The following is a 17,340-nucleotide window of genomic DNA, read 5'->3' as shown; positions in this document are numbered from 1 at the left end:
TAATTTACATGTAAAAATTTTAGATTTTTAATTTTACTTCACATTACATCAGAATTGTGAGAAAACATCCACAATAAAATATAATTATAAAGACGTATGAAACACCATTGGCTATGGGATTTTTTTAAATTAACATTTGTTCTTCTTCTTCTTCTTCTATTATTATTATTATTATTATTATTATTATTGATATGAACTGATGTGTTGGGTCCCCGCTATGACAGCAGCAACAATCAGGAATGTTTTCAGAACAAGCGGGGGCCCAAAGTCCCTTTAGCTTTCACTATCTCTGTCCTGATATGTGATAGAAAGACGAAGGCCCTCTCCAGCCGCACGACAACTCTATCTAATCTACTGCCTATTAGACGTCATTCTGAGATGGATACAGGGCCAAAACCAGTTACTGTTAAATTAGCACTTCTGAACATCCGTTCATTAAAGAACAAATCATTTTTAGTTAATGATCTTATCACCACTAACAACCTGGACTTCATGTTTCTAAATGAAACCTGGTTAGATGACAGCTGCAGCGCTACAGTCCTCAATGAATCAGCCCCACCCAACTTTACTTTTATAAGTGTCTGTAGAGCTGTTAGAAGAAGTGGAGAAATAGCTGTTTTATTCAAAGATGCCTTTCAATGCAAGCAAGTGTTACTTGGTGATTACCAGTCTTTTGAATATTTGTGTATTGCTCTAAAAGGTACACCATGCATTTTGTTTACAATTATTTATAGGCCTCCCAAATACACTCCAACTTTTGTTGATGAATTCACAGAACTTTTATCAACAATCTCCTCTGAATTTGATTATTTTGTTATTGCTGGAGATTTCAACATTCATATAGACAATGCAGAAAACAATACTGCAATTGAACTGTTAAATGTTTTAAACACTTTTGATTTGACCCAGCACGTGCAAGGTCCTACACACAATAGGGGACACACTCTTGATCTGCTCATTAGCAAGGGTCTAAACATTCCATCCACTGTTATAAAGGATGAAGCGCTATCTGACCATTTCTGTGTTTACTTTGATTTACTGATCTGTCCTGCCACTGATGCTAGATCTGTCTATGTAAAAAAAAATGTTCATTAATGAAGACACCTGTGAGGTATTTATGAATGCTATATCAATGTTGCCAAACATATCGGCAGACTCTGTTGATGTTCTCCTTGAAAATTTTAACTTAAAAGTTAAAGATGCAATTGATGATATAGCTCCAGTAAAGGTCAGGATGATCACTGGCAGACGTAAAGCACCTTGGAGAAACACAAGAGCGGTACAGAGCATGAAAAGAACATGCAGAAAAGCTGAACGTATGTGGCGGAAAACAAAATTTGAAGTACATTGTAGCATCTATAAGGACAGTCTTCATTCTTTCAATGTAGAACTAGGCACAGCTAGACAGATCTTCTTCTCAAACATTATAAACAACAACATAAACAACACTAGCACTCTTTTTGCTACTGTAGAGACACTAACAAACCCCCCAAATCAAGTTCCTAGTGAAATGCTCTCTGACAACAAATGCAATGAGTGTGCAACCTTTTTCTCTGAGAAAATCATTAATATCAGAATGGCAATCAATACGGCCTCATATTGTAATGTGTTCAGTCAGACCTCACTACAACAACCTCAAAAATTTGTCATTTTCTCAGAATTTTACATAATTGATATAAAAACCCTGGAAGAAACAGTACAACATCTTAAAGCATCAACTTGCAGCCTTGGCACCTTCCCCACATCCTTTCTCAAAAAGGTACTTAACTGCTTAGAATCTGACCTCTTAAAAATAGTAAATACCTCTCTGCTCACAGGCACTTTTCCGGAATCCATAAAAAAACAAATTGCTTACCACAGCTATGCAGATGACACCCAGATATACTTAGCCCTGTCCCCTAATGACTACAGCCCCATTGACTCTCTATGTAAGTGCATTGATGAAATTAACAGTTGGATGTGTCGAAACTTCCTCCAGTTAAAAAAAGACAAAAAAGAAGTCATTGTATTCAGGAATAAAGATGAAACTCTCAAGGTTAACACACACCTGTCACGGTTGTGACATGGTGAAGCAAAAGGCAAGAGAGGATCCAACTGCCAATAGGACTTTACTGGACAAAAACAAGAAACAAACACACAGGCAGGCAAAACAGATCAGGACACGGAACAGGAACAGAGAACAACATGAACCAAACACCTACAACGACCAACACCAGGGAAGTGAACAGACAGAGTAAATATAGTAGACGGGAGCCAATCACAACGCAGAGACAATCAGAGACAAAGACAAGACACCTGGGGAAGAGATGGAATGTAATTAGTGTCCATAGTGAGCAATGAGTGGGCGGAGCAAACAATTAACATCAGGGAGAGACGACAGACAGAAACAAGGGGAAAACACAGACAGACACGTTACAGAGCCCCCCCCCCCCTTACGAGCGGCTTCCAGACGCTCCCAAGTCCACAAAACCCAGTCCAGGAGGGTGGAGCAAAGGCGCCACCAGGGTGAGAGGGCGGGTCGGGTTCGTGTAGTGGTGGCGCCAGCCGAGCAGGAGGCCGGGGTGGCGCCGGCCGAGCCGGAGGCCAGGGCGGTGCCGGCAGAGCCGGAGGCCAGGGCGGAGCCGGCAGAGCAGGAGGCCAGGGCGGAGCCGGCAGAGCAGGAGGCCAGGGCGGCGCCGGCAGAGCAGGAGGCCAGGGCGGCGCCGGAAGAACAGGAGGCCAGGGCGGTGCCGGAGGCGGAGCCGGAGACCAGAGCAGGACCAGAGACCAGGGTGGTGGTGCAGGCGGAGCCAGAGACCAGAGCAAGACCGGAGACCAGGGTGGTGCTGGAGGCGGAGCCAGAGACCAGAGCAGGACCGGAGACCAGGGTGGTGCTGGAGGTGGAGCCAGAGACCAGAGCAGGTTCCATCGACCCGGTCGGTTCGGCAGGTTCCGTCGACCCGGTCGGTTCCGTCGACCCGGTCGGTTCGGCAGGTTCCGTCGACTCGGTCGGTTCTGTCGACCCGGTCGGTTCGGCAGGTTCCGTCGACCCGGACGGTTCCGTCGACCCGGTCGGTTCGGCAGGTTCCATCGACCCGGTCGGTTCCGGCGACCCAGCTGGTTCCGGCGACCCGGCTGGTCCAGCTGGCGGCTTAGGGATGCCGGCCGCCCGAGCCAACCTCATCGGGGTATCCGCCAGTTTGGAGACCAGCCGGTCAGCACGGACCTCAGCCGAGCTCGCCGGTACGGTAGCCATGGGAACTGGCTCAATCACGGGTGTGCACGAGACTGATCTGGGCAGAGGCACTGTGGAGCATTCGGGCGTCCGTGGCTGATTCCACTCTGTGGCCCACGGACCCCGATGCTTGCTGCCCCCCCCCAAAAAATACTTACGGCCGGCTTCCGTCTCTACACTGCTCACGCTCAGCGTGGACCCGTCCAGGAGCAACGCCAAGTTGACGAACTCTGAGAATGTTTTTATCTCTCGAGTAGACGGTATCAGATACCGCAGGATGTCCTTTAGTCCGTACTTAAAAATGTCCTTGAGAGCCTTCTCCCCAAAGTTGACCTCGTTGCACAGGTCCAAGAATACCTCCGTGTATTCCTCAACTGGGGCGACCTCCTGACGTAGACAAAACAGGATTTCTGCTGGATCCATGTGGTTGGTCGTTCTGTCACGATGTGACACGGTGAGACAAAGGCGATTTTGGTTTCCTTGAGTCTCCTGAACATTTGTGTACTGAATTATAGCAATGAATTGCTTATTTTATCTTTTCGTAAAGGCAACTTTTCAAAGAATAATATGAGATAATTTGCCTTTTTATGACTGTCTTTTGACTTAATGTAGTTTAGGCACAGGAGAAATTAGTCTTAGTTTAGCATAATTTTGAGCATCATACTGCAGTCTTTGTTATAAGAAGTGTTCTTTTATGGATGATAAAGCAGTGGAAGGAAAAGAAGCTGCAACAATCTGTTTATATATATATATATAACAAACATCAAACATGCACCAGACTGTCAATTAGGCAACAACATCCAGATGTTCAACTCTCTTTGTTAAACTTGAGTGATTCCTTCTATCACTAGCTCACAATTTGCATCTTTCAAAGAGACAATGCCAAGAGATAGATTCATTTCAATTATGCAACACCTTCTAACAGACAAATTTGCTGCAGTCTCCGACATCTGGACATGCTTCAACAAGAACTGTGCTGAGAGTTTCACTCCAGGAAAACACATGACCATAGATGAACAGCTGTTCCCTACCATGGTTTGTTGTCCATTCACACAGTATATCGCAACCAAGCCAGACAAATTTGGGATCAAGTTCTGGATGGCCACGGATTTGGAGACCAAATATGTCTGCAATGCATCTCCTTACTTGGGAAAGTACCCCAGTCACCCAGGGTCCAGCTTGCGCAGTGAAGCACAAGCGATTTGCTACTGCACTGGGCATTCCAATGTCCTCCTCTACCCACACAGTGCCGCCTTTTGTCGTCTGGCTCAGACAGGGCTTCCCAGTACCACGGTGCATCCTCCCAGTACCACGGTGCAAGCTTCTAGTAAGTTTGCAAAAACATACTCTCACCTCAGCAATAACACACTCTCACATTGCAGCCAAAATGAACTGTTATAGAATTGGATTACAGAAGTGTACTATTTGTAAGTGTAAAAAAAAAAAAAAGATTAAACACAGAAAAAGCTGCACTAGTTTGTGCCAGTACCCAATCTAGGTGTACATTCAGGGTAGAAACAGAGTATAGTAGAACAGTATGGCTACAAATTGCTTCACTTTGTTTAACTTTACTGAGATTTGAAAGTATTAACAACTATTGTTTAAATTTACTGCCTAGCCTATTAAATGCAAATAATGAGTTGTGTGTACTGAGGTGTAGAGACAATATATTGCATTTTTATAAATAATTTTATACGTATTTTTTATTGTTTTCTATTCATTATCTTTCATCAAAAAGTTTAATTTAGTAATTATTTTTGATTAACATATAATTTGGTCATACTGAACGTTTTTATATTTAAAATTATGGCCATAAAGCGTGCCTGGAATTAAAATGCAGCCAGTTGGCCAACCTACAACAATCAAGGTTTGAGAGCCTGTAAAGACAGTGGAAACAGGAAAGAAGCACACACACAAACACTGCTTCCACAGTAAGCTTGCACAATCATGAATACTAGAATTGTGCATGTGACTATGCATGAATCATTCTCAGCACCAACAAAAAGTTTATGAATCATGTCCACTTCCGCAGTTTGTTTACCTTATTTTTGTTATAGCTCAGTACTCTCATGTACTGAGAAACAGTTCTGAGCCTATCCCAGGAACACTGGGCATGATACAGAAATGTACCATGGATAGGATGCCATTCTAACAGTTTCGTTACTGGCATGTTTTTGGGGGTGGGAGGAAACAGGTATTAGTAGCAACATACATATTTCAAAGCAAAACCCCCAGTTTGTTTGCATGTGTGTGTGTGCATGCATGTGTGCATGCGTGCATGAGAGTGTGTGCATGAAAGTGTTTGATGACAGCCACTTACTGCAGGCTGAGAGATGACAGAAACAGAAAATGTCACAGAGATTTGATTGTGACTGCTTTTGTGTGGGATTAGGCAGTTGATGCATAAAGATACATTACTTTGACATTTGAGAGGCCTGAGATCCTACTGCATATAAACCCTATAAATCAGCAAAGCAGAAAATGTTACAAAAAACATGCATTAAACCTGGAAAAGGTCTTGCACTTTAAGCACTTCTACGAATATTTTTTGTGATATATTCTGATTACATCAGTTAATCAGCAACCTGACAAAGTCAAATATAATACATTTTTCAGCTTTGATTTAATGTATTAGTCTCACTAACAATCCATGCAAAAGAATCCATATGGAAACTGAGGTTCAAGGTTATGGTAAAGACTTATGTATTTATACCATTCCTTAAGACTTTATTAATAGCAAAATGGAAAATAGTATCCATCTTATTTTGAAATCTTACAAATTTAGTTTGATCTTTCCTTTGGTTGTTTGTGACAGTAGTACTTATTAATGATTCTTTTTTAACTGTTCATTTAGAATTTTTAATTACTTGAATTGTAGATTATATTAAAATGCATCAAATTATATGTTAACAGACTTAAATCCATGATTCAGATCTGCTCAGCAGTGCACAGGTATTAATTGGCTGCTATATACAGTGCATAATATATAATATCTACCACAGAAGACTAGAAATTCAGCATTTTTGTGAAAAAAAAGAAACTGTGAAAGAAGCACACTGCCACTGTTGGCAGAAAAGGTCAATTAAAAGTGCAGAAATACAGACATGGATTACATTCTTGTTGATGGAGGATAATAGGTTTATGTTTAGGTTATTTCTTGAGGCTGTGTTTTTACATCTACAACATAAAGGACAGGAGGACATTAACATCATCAACTCTTTGTTTGTTAAATAGATACAGATGATTCCTTATTACTACAATCTAAGAAATTTGAAGTCAGAATAAAGACCAAGTTGGAGTCCCACAAGGAGCAAATTCTAGACTACAGTATAAGTCATTATCTGGGCTCTACAGTGTTGTATAAAATTTTATATAATTGCAGACTTATACAGTGCTAAATGTTTCTAATGGGCAGTTACATTGAGAGCCAATTACATTTGCTATATTACTGGATTGTCATAGTTATGAAAACTCAGTAAAGCCTCAGTCTGCTGCAGCTTTAAATAAGATACTTTTTTATTGCACCTCATATGTTATTCAAACAAGAACACATGATCCCTGAACACAATATTAATAATCATATATGTACAAGATTCTCAATGTAGTTGATTAGGAAAGACAAGCTTTAGTTCCATGCTTAATGCATTTTGGGTTTTGAACTGGAGTTATTACTTAAACAAGTAAGGGTAGTAACTGTTTTATTCAGTTAACATCTGTCTATACTCTTAACCTCCACAGCACCATCTACAGGTGTGAGATTGTAAATAGATTACTTTTCAAAATTTAATGGTACATCTTGGGAAACTAGGGAATAAGAGGTGAACTTCAGTGCTTTAAAATAATTATTAAGACATGGAATGGTTCCTCAAAGTGATGATGACTGTACTTGTTTCGGATTCTGAAAGCTGTTTCTATGGTTACAAATCAAATGTATAGACTGAATCAATAACAAATATTTATACGAATAATATAAACATGTAAAAAATTGCTCGTTGGTCAGCATATGTGTTCAGCATTTGTCTTCACTTTTATTCATCAGCCTAGTTACTTGCAGCTCTTTAGCTGTGTCCTTTTGAGCCTGAGTCTCTTTTTGTGCCTAGTGGGTCATTTAAGCAGCTTTCATTTCAAATAGATGTCTGCCTGTAACTCATAATACACAGTTTTTTTTCACTTGCTGTATCTGGGTTAAGCTAGGGTGGAATTATTTTTTCAATGCAATTCAATCAACTTTATCTGTTCACCTGGAAGAAGAATGAGAATACATTTCTCTGGCTCTGTCAGACTGGATGTTTTGATGTAACTCATTGCTGTGATATCACCTGTATAAAGAAGGCTCAGCATTTTGGACCTTACTGTACATTGATACTTTTAGGTTTTGGCTTTATACCCCTGAGCTAGTGCTCTATTTTCTGTTAAAGTCAATGCCTAGTAAAGGGGGGAAATCCAGTGAGGATGACCTGAGCTTTGATCAGCATACTCAACGGAGCATCTTGGGACAAGTTGGGCAAAGCCTCACAGATCCTCATTATCTAGTCATTTGAGTTGTGGAGGGACTCTAAGCTCATTCATATTTAATGCCTTCAAATAAATTATTAATATATGAAATTTCATTCCTTCTACAGTGAAAAAGATCTAGCAGGATGACATGAATATCTCATCTTGTCTTCTTTTTTCTACCAACCTTGCTTTTGTTCATCCAACAAGTTGGTAAAAAATGCTAAACAAAAAAGTTTTTTTTTTTCCCAAAATGAATCTTTATATTTTCAGCTCAGTTTCTCTAAAGAGCATGAAAAGATTATCAATCTCACACTGTGAAGTGCATATAAGTGCATTTGTAGTTCCGAGAATTAAATTGATTCATTTTATTTGCAATTGTTTTGCCCTTTTTGTGCATATACTGTATAGTATTATATGTATTTCAATGTGTAGCTTAACAAGGTAACATACAGAATTGAGAATTAGGAATGCTACATGCCTCTCTGTTTTTGATTCCTGCATAATGCCCTTATTTTCTTTGACAATACTGTTTATTTATTGTACAATAATTTAGTGGACAATTGTAGTTTGTTAAGGCAAGCCATGACATTACTATAGTGATGCCTATCAAATAGCAACATAAGCTGCAAGTTACATTATTTAGATGAAGCATCATGCCAACATTTGCATGCTATCTGAGAATCTTTCCAAATGAGGCTCCGGTTCAATCAATGTAGTTTATTACCAAAAAGGCAGAAATCTAGCTTGTGTCAGTACATTCCTCTTCACTTCCAGTTTGCGATGCATTTAGGTGATGTCACTTCTGGGTTGACAATCTTTTCATGCCTTAGGCAATATTTAAACATGTTGTTTGTGGATGTTTCTGGCCAGATAATATTTCTAGTTTTGCTGCGATCTGTGAGACATCCTGCCTTTCTTTGCTCTAGTTATATCACTTGGATTTGATACTGTGTTCCGAGTGGATATTTTGCCAGGTTGGATTTTCATTTTAAACTCACTCCCTTTTTGTTCTCCTGTTTTTGCTGACTTTTGCTGCAGTTTTTCTCTAGTCTGCGCTACTTTTATTATCGAGCTCTAGTGACTTCAGCCAAGTGGGATTTTTTTTTCTTTTCTTTTTAAACCTTCTTCTATTATTTTTGTGCACCACCTGCTTTGGATTATCCTCTGCATGGGAGCCTCCTTGTGTTGGTTGTTACCCATATGGATTAGTACCTGTGTTTCTTCCCATTTTTGTGGACATTTAATGTACTTTGCTTCAAGTTGATATTTCGTAATATTTTCTTGTATTTGCCTCTTTATTTTGTGAATTATTTTTCTCCATGTGGATCTGTTCCCTATGGTGCTATTGGACTTCTATTCCTTCTCGTGTCCTAGTTTTGGCCCCTCATGCTTTCTGGCCACTGTTCCCACTATCATTTCCACCCCGTTCCTGAGAGCATCATCTGGCCAACTATGTATCCAGCAGTCAGGATTTACAGTCCCACCTTGACTCTTTGTCTCAATCCTCCACTGCTCATGAATGCCATGTCAAAGACATCACCTCAGCCACAAATTAACGTATCTGCCGCATGAGTATGCTCATCTCGGCCCAGGCCTCCTCATCACTGAAGACGCAATTACCACAACCTCTGCTACCAGTGGTCAAGATGACACAGTTGCCTCACCCTGAACATTTCTCTGAAGAGGTTGGACTTTGCCATGCTTTTTTCATGCAGTGTTCAATTATTTTCAAACTTTAACCCTTCTCTTTCCCTTCTGATCGATCCAAGGTAGCATATGCAATCTCCTTGATGTCCGGGAAGGAAGGATACCGCCAAATGGGAGCTGTGTTTTAATGGCTCTGTTTTAAACACTATTCTATGTAAAATGGATGCCACATGAGCACTGTTTAAGTCATTTCCGGGGACCTGTTTGGTGGCTGAGTATGCCGTGGATTTCCACATGGCCACCGGGGACAGTGGTCATCTACAGAGGATTAGCTTCTGGGGTGAAGGACGAAATAGCCACACATGAACTTCCCTTCATGTAAATGACCATTAAATTCCTCAATTGTTGAAGTGATTCTTCACCTCCATCTGCATAATTTGAAGACAAATATTCAGTTCAATATGGAGAAAAGACAAGAAAAAAGGACTCTATTTGTTTTGTATTATGTTTTTTGTTGAACACTACTTCCGCCTATATTTTATGTTGACATTGTGGATTTATTTGTTTTATTTGAGTATGTGAGTTTCCTTTCACATATGCTTTTATTTTCAAGTTTTAAAGAGAGGACGTTTAGTGGCGCTGTTTATGTATGGTGGCGGTAACCGGCATTCTGAGCAGCAGGCGCCATTTTGAGTAATTAAAACGGATTAAAAAACTTTAGTGTGCTCACTGTACATACATGTTCTAAGGATATTGTTATACCTCTTAGCTCCTGGCTGATGAAGGGCACAAGGTACAGCTTTAATTTCATGTTATGCGATAAACTTTGAGACTTTTGAAATGTTTATTTTATCGGTTATAAGCTAAAGCTATTTGCTAACGTTTAACGGGTCGTTAACACATGGGTTGATTTTCAGTCATCAGCACTTAATTTGTTATTATTGTTATGCAAAGTGTGGTGGTGACGGTGTTGTGGCAGTGTTAATATAATTAGTTTTATTAAGACTTATTCCAATCTGAAGTTGGAATATGGCACTTAAATCTGTTTTAATAGTTTATAGGTTTTTATTAGGTTTCATATATAATCAACGACCAGGACCATAAACTTGCAGTTTTTTTTGGTCAATGATGACCCTCCATCAGACCTCTTTCTGGTTCAGATGATAATATTCTGCATGAATAACTGGAATTCCACAACTGTTAAGAATCAATAACCCTTGCCACTCATGTCCTCCACATTTGAACTCCAAGGTGCTACTGTTTTCTCTAAGTTGTACCTCCGGAATGCTTACCATCTAGTCTGTAACAGAGAGGGTGATGAGTGGAAGACAGCGATCAACACCCCCACTGGTCACTACTGGTCACCCCCACTGGTCCTGTGTTTTATTCTGGCAGCAAGAGCGTTCAAATGCACCCTGACAGAGTAAATGTGGTTGGGATTGGCCTCAACCCAGAACATGAAACTTTTATTGAAGATTCATCTATGGCTACAGCTTCTTCGTGGCACCTCTGCACCAGCTATCCTCCTCATTTTGGCCCTATTTCTGGAACCCTAAAGCCAAGCAAACCTTTGAATGACTCAAGTAACTCGTCACCTCTGCCCAATTCTAACCCTCTCAGACCCTGAGCTTCAGTTCATGTTGGAGGTTGACACGTCCAATTCCACTTTCAGAGCCATTTTATCTCAGAGGGACAGAAAGGACAGAAAGCTTCAGCCTAGTAAATTGTTTTCTTGTCATCTCCCCCCTCAGAACGGAACTAGGCTATTGGAGAACGTAAATTGTGGCCATCAAACATGCCCTGGAGAAGTGGAGTCACTGGTTGGAGGGGGAAGAACAGCCTTTTCTGGTCTGGATAGAAAACAAGAACCTTGAGTATCTCCATACAGACAAAAGGCTGAATCCCCAATATTCTTGATGTTTTATCTTCTTTGAGAGTTTCAAATTTATGCTGTCCTAATGGCCTGGGACCAAGAACAGCAAGCCCAATGCCATCCTGTCAGATTCCCCAGAACCTACAGAGGTCACAACTCCTGTCTCTTCTGACACCCCAGCTTCCCTCTGACCTTAACGGTTCTCCAGCAATGCTTCTAGTGGCCCTCACTCAGAAAAGACGCTTATGAATTTGTTGACAACTGATGTGGCTTTTCATCAAAGACCTTGCCTTGCAGCTGGCCTGCAGAAAGCTTGATCCCCCGTTCGTCAGCCCTTCCCCTAACTCCAAGGTGATCATTCCTGTAGCCTTTCATCTCAGACTCTCCAAGCTAGTTCATGTCAGCACTTTTCTATGCACTTCCAGTTCGCAATGCATTTCGGTGACAACACGTCGTTTATGCATGTTTCTCACCAGATGATCTCTCCAGTTTTACTGCAATCTGTAACTCATCCTGCTTTCTCTTTGCTCTAGTGTTATCCCTTGAATTTGAAACTGTGTTCTGAGTGGATATTCTGCCAGGTTGGATTTGTTTTTTGAACTCTCTCCCTTTTCGTTCTTCTGTTTTTGTGGATTTATGCTACGCCATTTATCCCTAGTGTGTGCTAGTTTGACTATCGTGTTCTAGTGATTTCAGCCAAATGGAATTTATTCTTTTTTTCTTTTGTGAGCCTTCTCCTATTTTTGCACTCCATCTTCTTTGGATTATTTTTTGCTTGTGAGCCTCTTTGTGTGGGTTATTTCCCATATGGATTAGTACCTGTGTTTCTTCCTATTTTTGTGGACTTTTATTGTACTTTGCTAGTAGTTGCTATTTAGTTTATATTCAGTCTGGGATATTTAACCAAGTGGGTTTTTTTCTGAAATATTTTCCTGTGTTTGCTTCATTTTGTAAATTATTTTTCTCCATGAGGATTATTTCCTGAACTGATGCTATTTGACTGCTATTTCTTCTCCTGCCCTAGTTTTGGCCACTCATGATCTCGGCCCACTGTTAATTAAGACTGTTATTAAACTACTCCTAATCTTATTTGTGTACTGAGTTTGGGGTACTCCCTATCATCTCCACCCCATTCCTGACAGCTTGATGAATTTAAACTAAAGTTCAGAACACACAATTAAACAGAGGGATGTCTATGGCCAACATAATTTAAATAGTAAATAAATAGATAAATCAAAAAATCCACTCACTACAGCAATGAGCTAAATCATTGATAAAACTACAGATAAACAATCAAACAAACAATAAATAAACACAAACAAACAAAAAGTTTTTTTTTTATTTGTTATTTCCTTTTTTTCAAATAAATCTCTGGATATCTTGTTTGTGGTTCTTGCTAGAGACCATATATTTGATGATGTTGTGAGAGGCAGAGGTGGCAAAAGTACAAACATCCTTGTATATGTATATAATTTTGGAGTGTGCTGATGGATATTTGTGTTCATCAGCCACAAGAGTGTTATGAAAGGCAGGCACTGATGTAGGTGAGGTAGGGTGGAGTCAGCGTTCACATTCATCCCAAAGGTGTGCAGTAAGGATGAGATCAGAAAACAACCACATATAGCAGGAAAGGTCAGGTGACCCAATACTTTTGGAAATATAATGTATACCAAGTGTATCACCAAGGCCATATCCAACTCTGTCCTTGAAAACAACTCAAAATTATTCTGATGTTTTACAAATGACAAAATTAATGTTAATTAAATTAAGCACTTCGTGTTTTTTGGGTTGACACCAGGGGTGGTTCTAGGATTTCATCTTTAGGGGTTTTTAGCCCTCAGTGAGAATTTAAAACAAGAAGAGTTTTATATTCTATATTATATGACAACTCTGGTAATAAGAATAGTGAAATTTCACTGCTTTTGGTTGCCGTCTTTGCGTCTTTCCACCGATTAACGTTATAGATAAAAGCCTCCAGCTCTGACTGCACGTGCACGCTGCGCGTACCTGTGCTTTTCAATTCAAATAAAGCAGACAGCTGAAGACGCACTTTTGAAAGACTACAACACGTGTGTAAAAGCAAAGTAAAAAAAAATCGCTCTTGGATCAAACTGATAAATAATTTTCTTTCCCATTGATGACATGTCCTGCATTTTAACGTAATTTTTATTGTTTATTTATGAAAGTAAAAAGAGATTAGAGACAGGTGGCTGAAGCCACCCTAAAAAAGGTCTAGAACCACCCCTGCTTGAAACAATTCGCAATGCATTCACCAGGAATCCTTTTTGACGCCGATTATTTCAAACATCGCAGTGATATATGGCCATGGGTGCTCAGGAATGTCCTCTTTGTTAGTTATTTTAACATTGGTGACTCCCTCCGAATTAACATTAGCCATTCCTTTTGTAGGCATGCTGCTCATTGTTAGCTCCGCTATCCTGAGTCTATGTCTGATAGCCAGTAAATAATACAGTACACCAGTCACATGGTGAAAAAGCCGCACAATGATAGGATGATCGGCTGGAAACAGCGCTCACTGAGAAGAAATAATACTAAAAGTAACGAGTCCGTTTTGAAAATGTAAGAAGTAAAAATTACAGATATTTGTGTAAAAATGTAACGAGTAAAAGTAAAAAGTCTGAAAAATAAATAGTGGAGTAAAGTACTGATACCAAAAAAATTTACTTAAGTACAGTACGAAGTATTTTTACTCCAGTACTTCCCACCTCTGGTGAGAGGTAACCTCTCAGTGCAAACTGGACACCTGGAGCTGTCTCTGCTTGTTCTGTTTTAGCTCCTTGTATGTGTACATTTACATCATTTGGCAGAGGCCCTTATCCAGAGCATCTGTTTGTGTGTCTGTGGGTGTGTATGAGAAAGAGTGTACAATCAACAGCCTTTCAATATTCTTTAAGAATAATATGCTTTTTTTTAAATAGTACCACTGGCTGACTGCAGAAAATGTCAGCAGTACATGTTGTTCGTCAAAGCACAGCAAGTTAATCAATACACTTTATTATTCAAAGAGAGCTGAAATGACCTGTTTTTGTGTACTGATTCCTGAATTTAAACCTTCTTGTCAAACCAACCTAGAAATGTCCAAAAAGGTTTTACATTCAAATAAGCAAACAAAAATTTATACTTTTTATTTAGCTACAATACTTCAATACTTCAAACTACAATGACGACATAAGAATCTGCATTTGTTGTGTTAATCTGCTCTGAATAAGGCCACCCATCCCTACTGCAACTCTGATCACTCTGAGCTTGACTGGAGCTTTTAAATGCTATCAGTCATATTCATTAGCAGTTCAGTGATTAGCAGTTGGTTATGAGGTTTGACCAAATTAGGGATTTTTGAACTACACTTAGTCCTGGGTTATTGTTGTTTTAAACTTTGCATTTAAACACCTGGTAGAGGTATATGTTTATACTGGTAATTTAGAAATGGGGTTTGTGCCACTGATTAACCTGGACAATAAAGCCCTGTTCTCTTTTTCTTTACTATATTGTTGTTCAAGTAGTACTGAGAAAACCAGCAACGTAAATTAGTGGTTTAAGTTAAAAAATGTCCATTTTGGAAAAGAAAATCTATTGTAATGTGTTTTCTTTTGTAAGAAATTAACTCTGTGAATTAAACTCAATTGTTTTTTGGAAACCAAAAGTATGAGTCAATTTTTATTTCATTCATTCTTGATGCTGTTTTGAGGACAAGTCCTCGAGAAATGAGAAACGGTGCTCATTGTACAGACGGACACATGACCTGTATTCTGTACAATGCATGACATTACAGATTTAGCTGAATGCAGTGTGATTTAGAAAGTTTGTAGAAACAAGAATTCTTCTTTAGTTGCATGCTTATTTTAGAAAAGCTTCAGGACACAAAGAGAGAGACTAAATTAAGTATGGGAAGGGAGGCAAATCATCAAATGAAAAACAAAATTACAAGCAAAATATTTTGCAGCAGTGACTGCAGTGAGCATCACATCACAATTTCATCACGTTTTCTTTATTTCTGCTAATTATTATAATTGAAGACACCCTATTCTATGAAAAAAAAATTAGAGAATTTCCTCTGTTTTAATTACTTGGAATACACATTGAGATCATTTATACTCCTCCTCTATAATTCAATTTTATTAAAGCTGTTGAACACTAAAGACAGGAATGAATAGCTAACTGTACTTTTTTTTCACAGAATGGAATCCAAAAGTCAAAATATTTATTTATTTTTGTAATAAATACTCTTTTCCTTTATTATTCTCTGCTTTTTCCTTCTTATTATCATTATCCATGGAGACCGCTGTGATCAGTTTGCCATATTTGTTGTAATGATATCAAATATTTCACTTTTTCGTGGTCAGTTTTGTAATTCTCTGTTCTCTTGAATTTGGAATGATCAACATTTCATACATTTGAGGCTGACAGGCTGATAAGCTGGCAGGCCCACATTTATCTGCATTTAAATTTGGTTTATGTTGGCATATTATTTAAAGCATTTTTGTCTTCTAGATTTTAACCATGAGCCAAGTTAGAAAACATTAATTAATTCATGATTAAATAACAATTTCTGAATAAAACTCCAAATGCAGAAATTTATCTATAAGAGAAGAAAAGAAAAGAAAAAGTGATGAAAGGAAATCAGCCTGCGCTGTGACTGCTACTGATAAAGAACTCAACACTATATGCAGTATATATAGTGACAAAATGTATTTTTTGACCATTAGGACTGAAATAGAAATCGACAATGGAAGCCCTCTGGGGAATGAAATACAGTAGAGGAAGTGTGTGTTGTGATGAAAAGGTCCAGAGGAAAACACAGAGGCGGTCTATTCCTCACCTTCAATTACAGCCTATAGTTGCACAGGCCTCTGAAAGCGGATGTTTGTTTTTATCACTTGTACAGTAAACAGACATAGGTGTGGGAGCCATTATGAGTTAAGGGATGATGAACAATAAATATGTGTTTATCAAGACATGGTGCAAATGAGACATTGTAGAGGATATGCATCAGTGCAAGTTTTATTGTATTTATATTTTTCTAATCTTTTTTAATAATTGCTTTTACATATTACAAATAAAATATGATGGGAGATGGTGTACTTGCTCTACTTTTGCTTATTTTGTTGAGGAGCAGCAAGATAACATTAAACGGTCACTTGAGTGGATTAAAATTATTGGAGGAATTACATCAGTGCAATTACACTGATGAGCCATAACATTAAAATAGCCTAACTAATATTGTGTAGGTCCAACTTGTGCCACCGAAGCAGCTCTGTCCTCAAAAAGAAACAATGTCAGAAACTGCTTCAAGATTTACAATTCTTTATGCTCTTATGCTTTTTGTAGGTGCACAGGGGTGGGTATTCTGACTAGGAACACCACACACTGTTTTAGAGCGAGCCTGACCATGTCTTTTAGCCATCAAATTTTGAATTTGGCCTTTGTCAAAGTTACTCAGATCCTTATGCTTGCCCATTTTTTTGCTTTCACCACATCTACTTCAGAAAGTGACTGTCAAGATCAGGGAGTTTAATGTTTTAAGGCTAAGGATGATGTTTAATACTATGGATTATGGATTTGTCTTGGATTAAGTTCTCAGAAATAATTATACAGCAGCCAGACTGGAAAGATGACACTAACAGAATGAGAATACCAGACATAAGCAGCTAAAGACATAAAACTGATTATGTTTACAGAGAAGAAATAAATTTTATGAACCCAGTCTAAATCATGTCATGTTATGAAAAAATGTACACCTAACTGTGCTATAATCAGGCTATGTGTAATACAGAGGTAAAATTCCCCTTTGGAATTAATGGTCAAAAAGTCTCACTTATAACTCTCACACAGGGAACCAGGTTACATATGCTTTTTTAGGGAATTCCACGCTGTGTCAAGGCTGACACTATGGGAACATGAAAACCCACGCCGCCCCACACCGGTCAATGACTGTGCCAGAGGCTGTGAGAAAGCATGAGCAGACTGGGAACAGAACATCGATGGCCCCAAAGGACTTGGGACTCTGGAGTGGGACATAAATTCTGGCTTGGGGTGCAGGATAGTTTTGGACATGTCAGGGGAAAATTCTAATCAGGCAGATTCCAAG

This window comes from Tachysurus fulvidraco, chromosome 13 (genome assembly GCF_022655615.1).
Source record: "Tachysurus fulvidraco isolate hzauxx_2018 chromosome 13, HZAU_PFXX_2.0, whole genome shotgun sequence".
Classification (NCBI taxonomy): Eukaryota; Metazoa; Chordata; class Actinopteri; order Siluriformes; family Bagridae; genus Tachysurus; species Tachysurus fulvidraco.
This window is presented reverse-complemented; position numbering follows the sequence as displayed.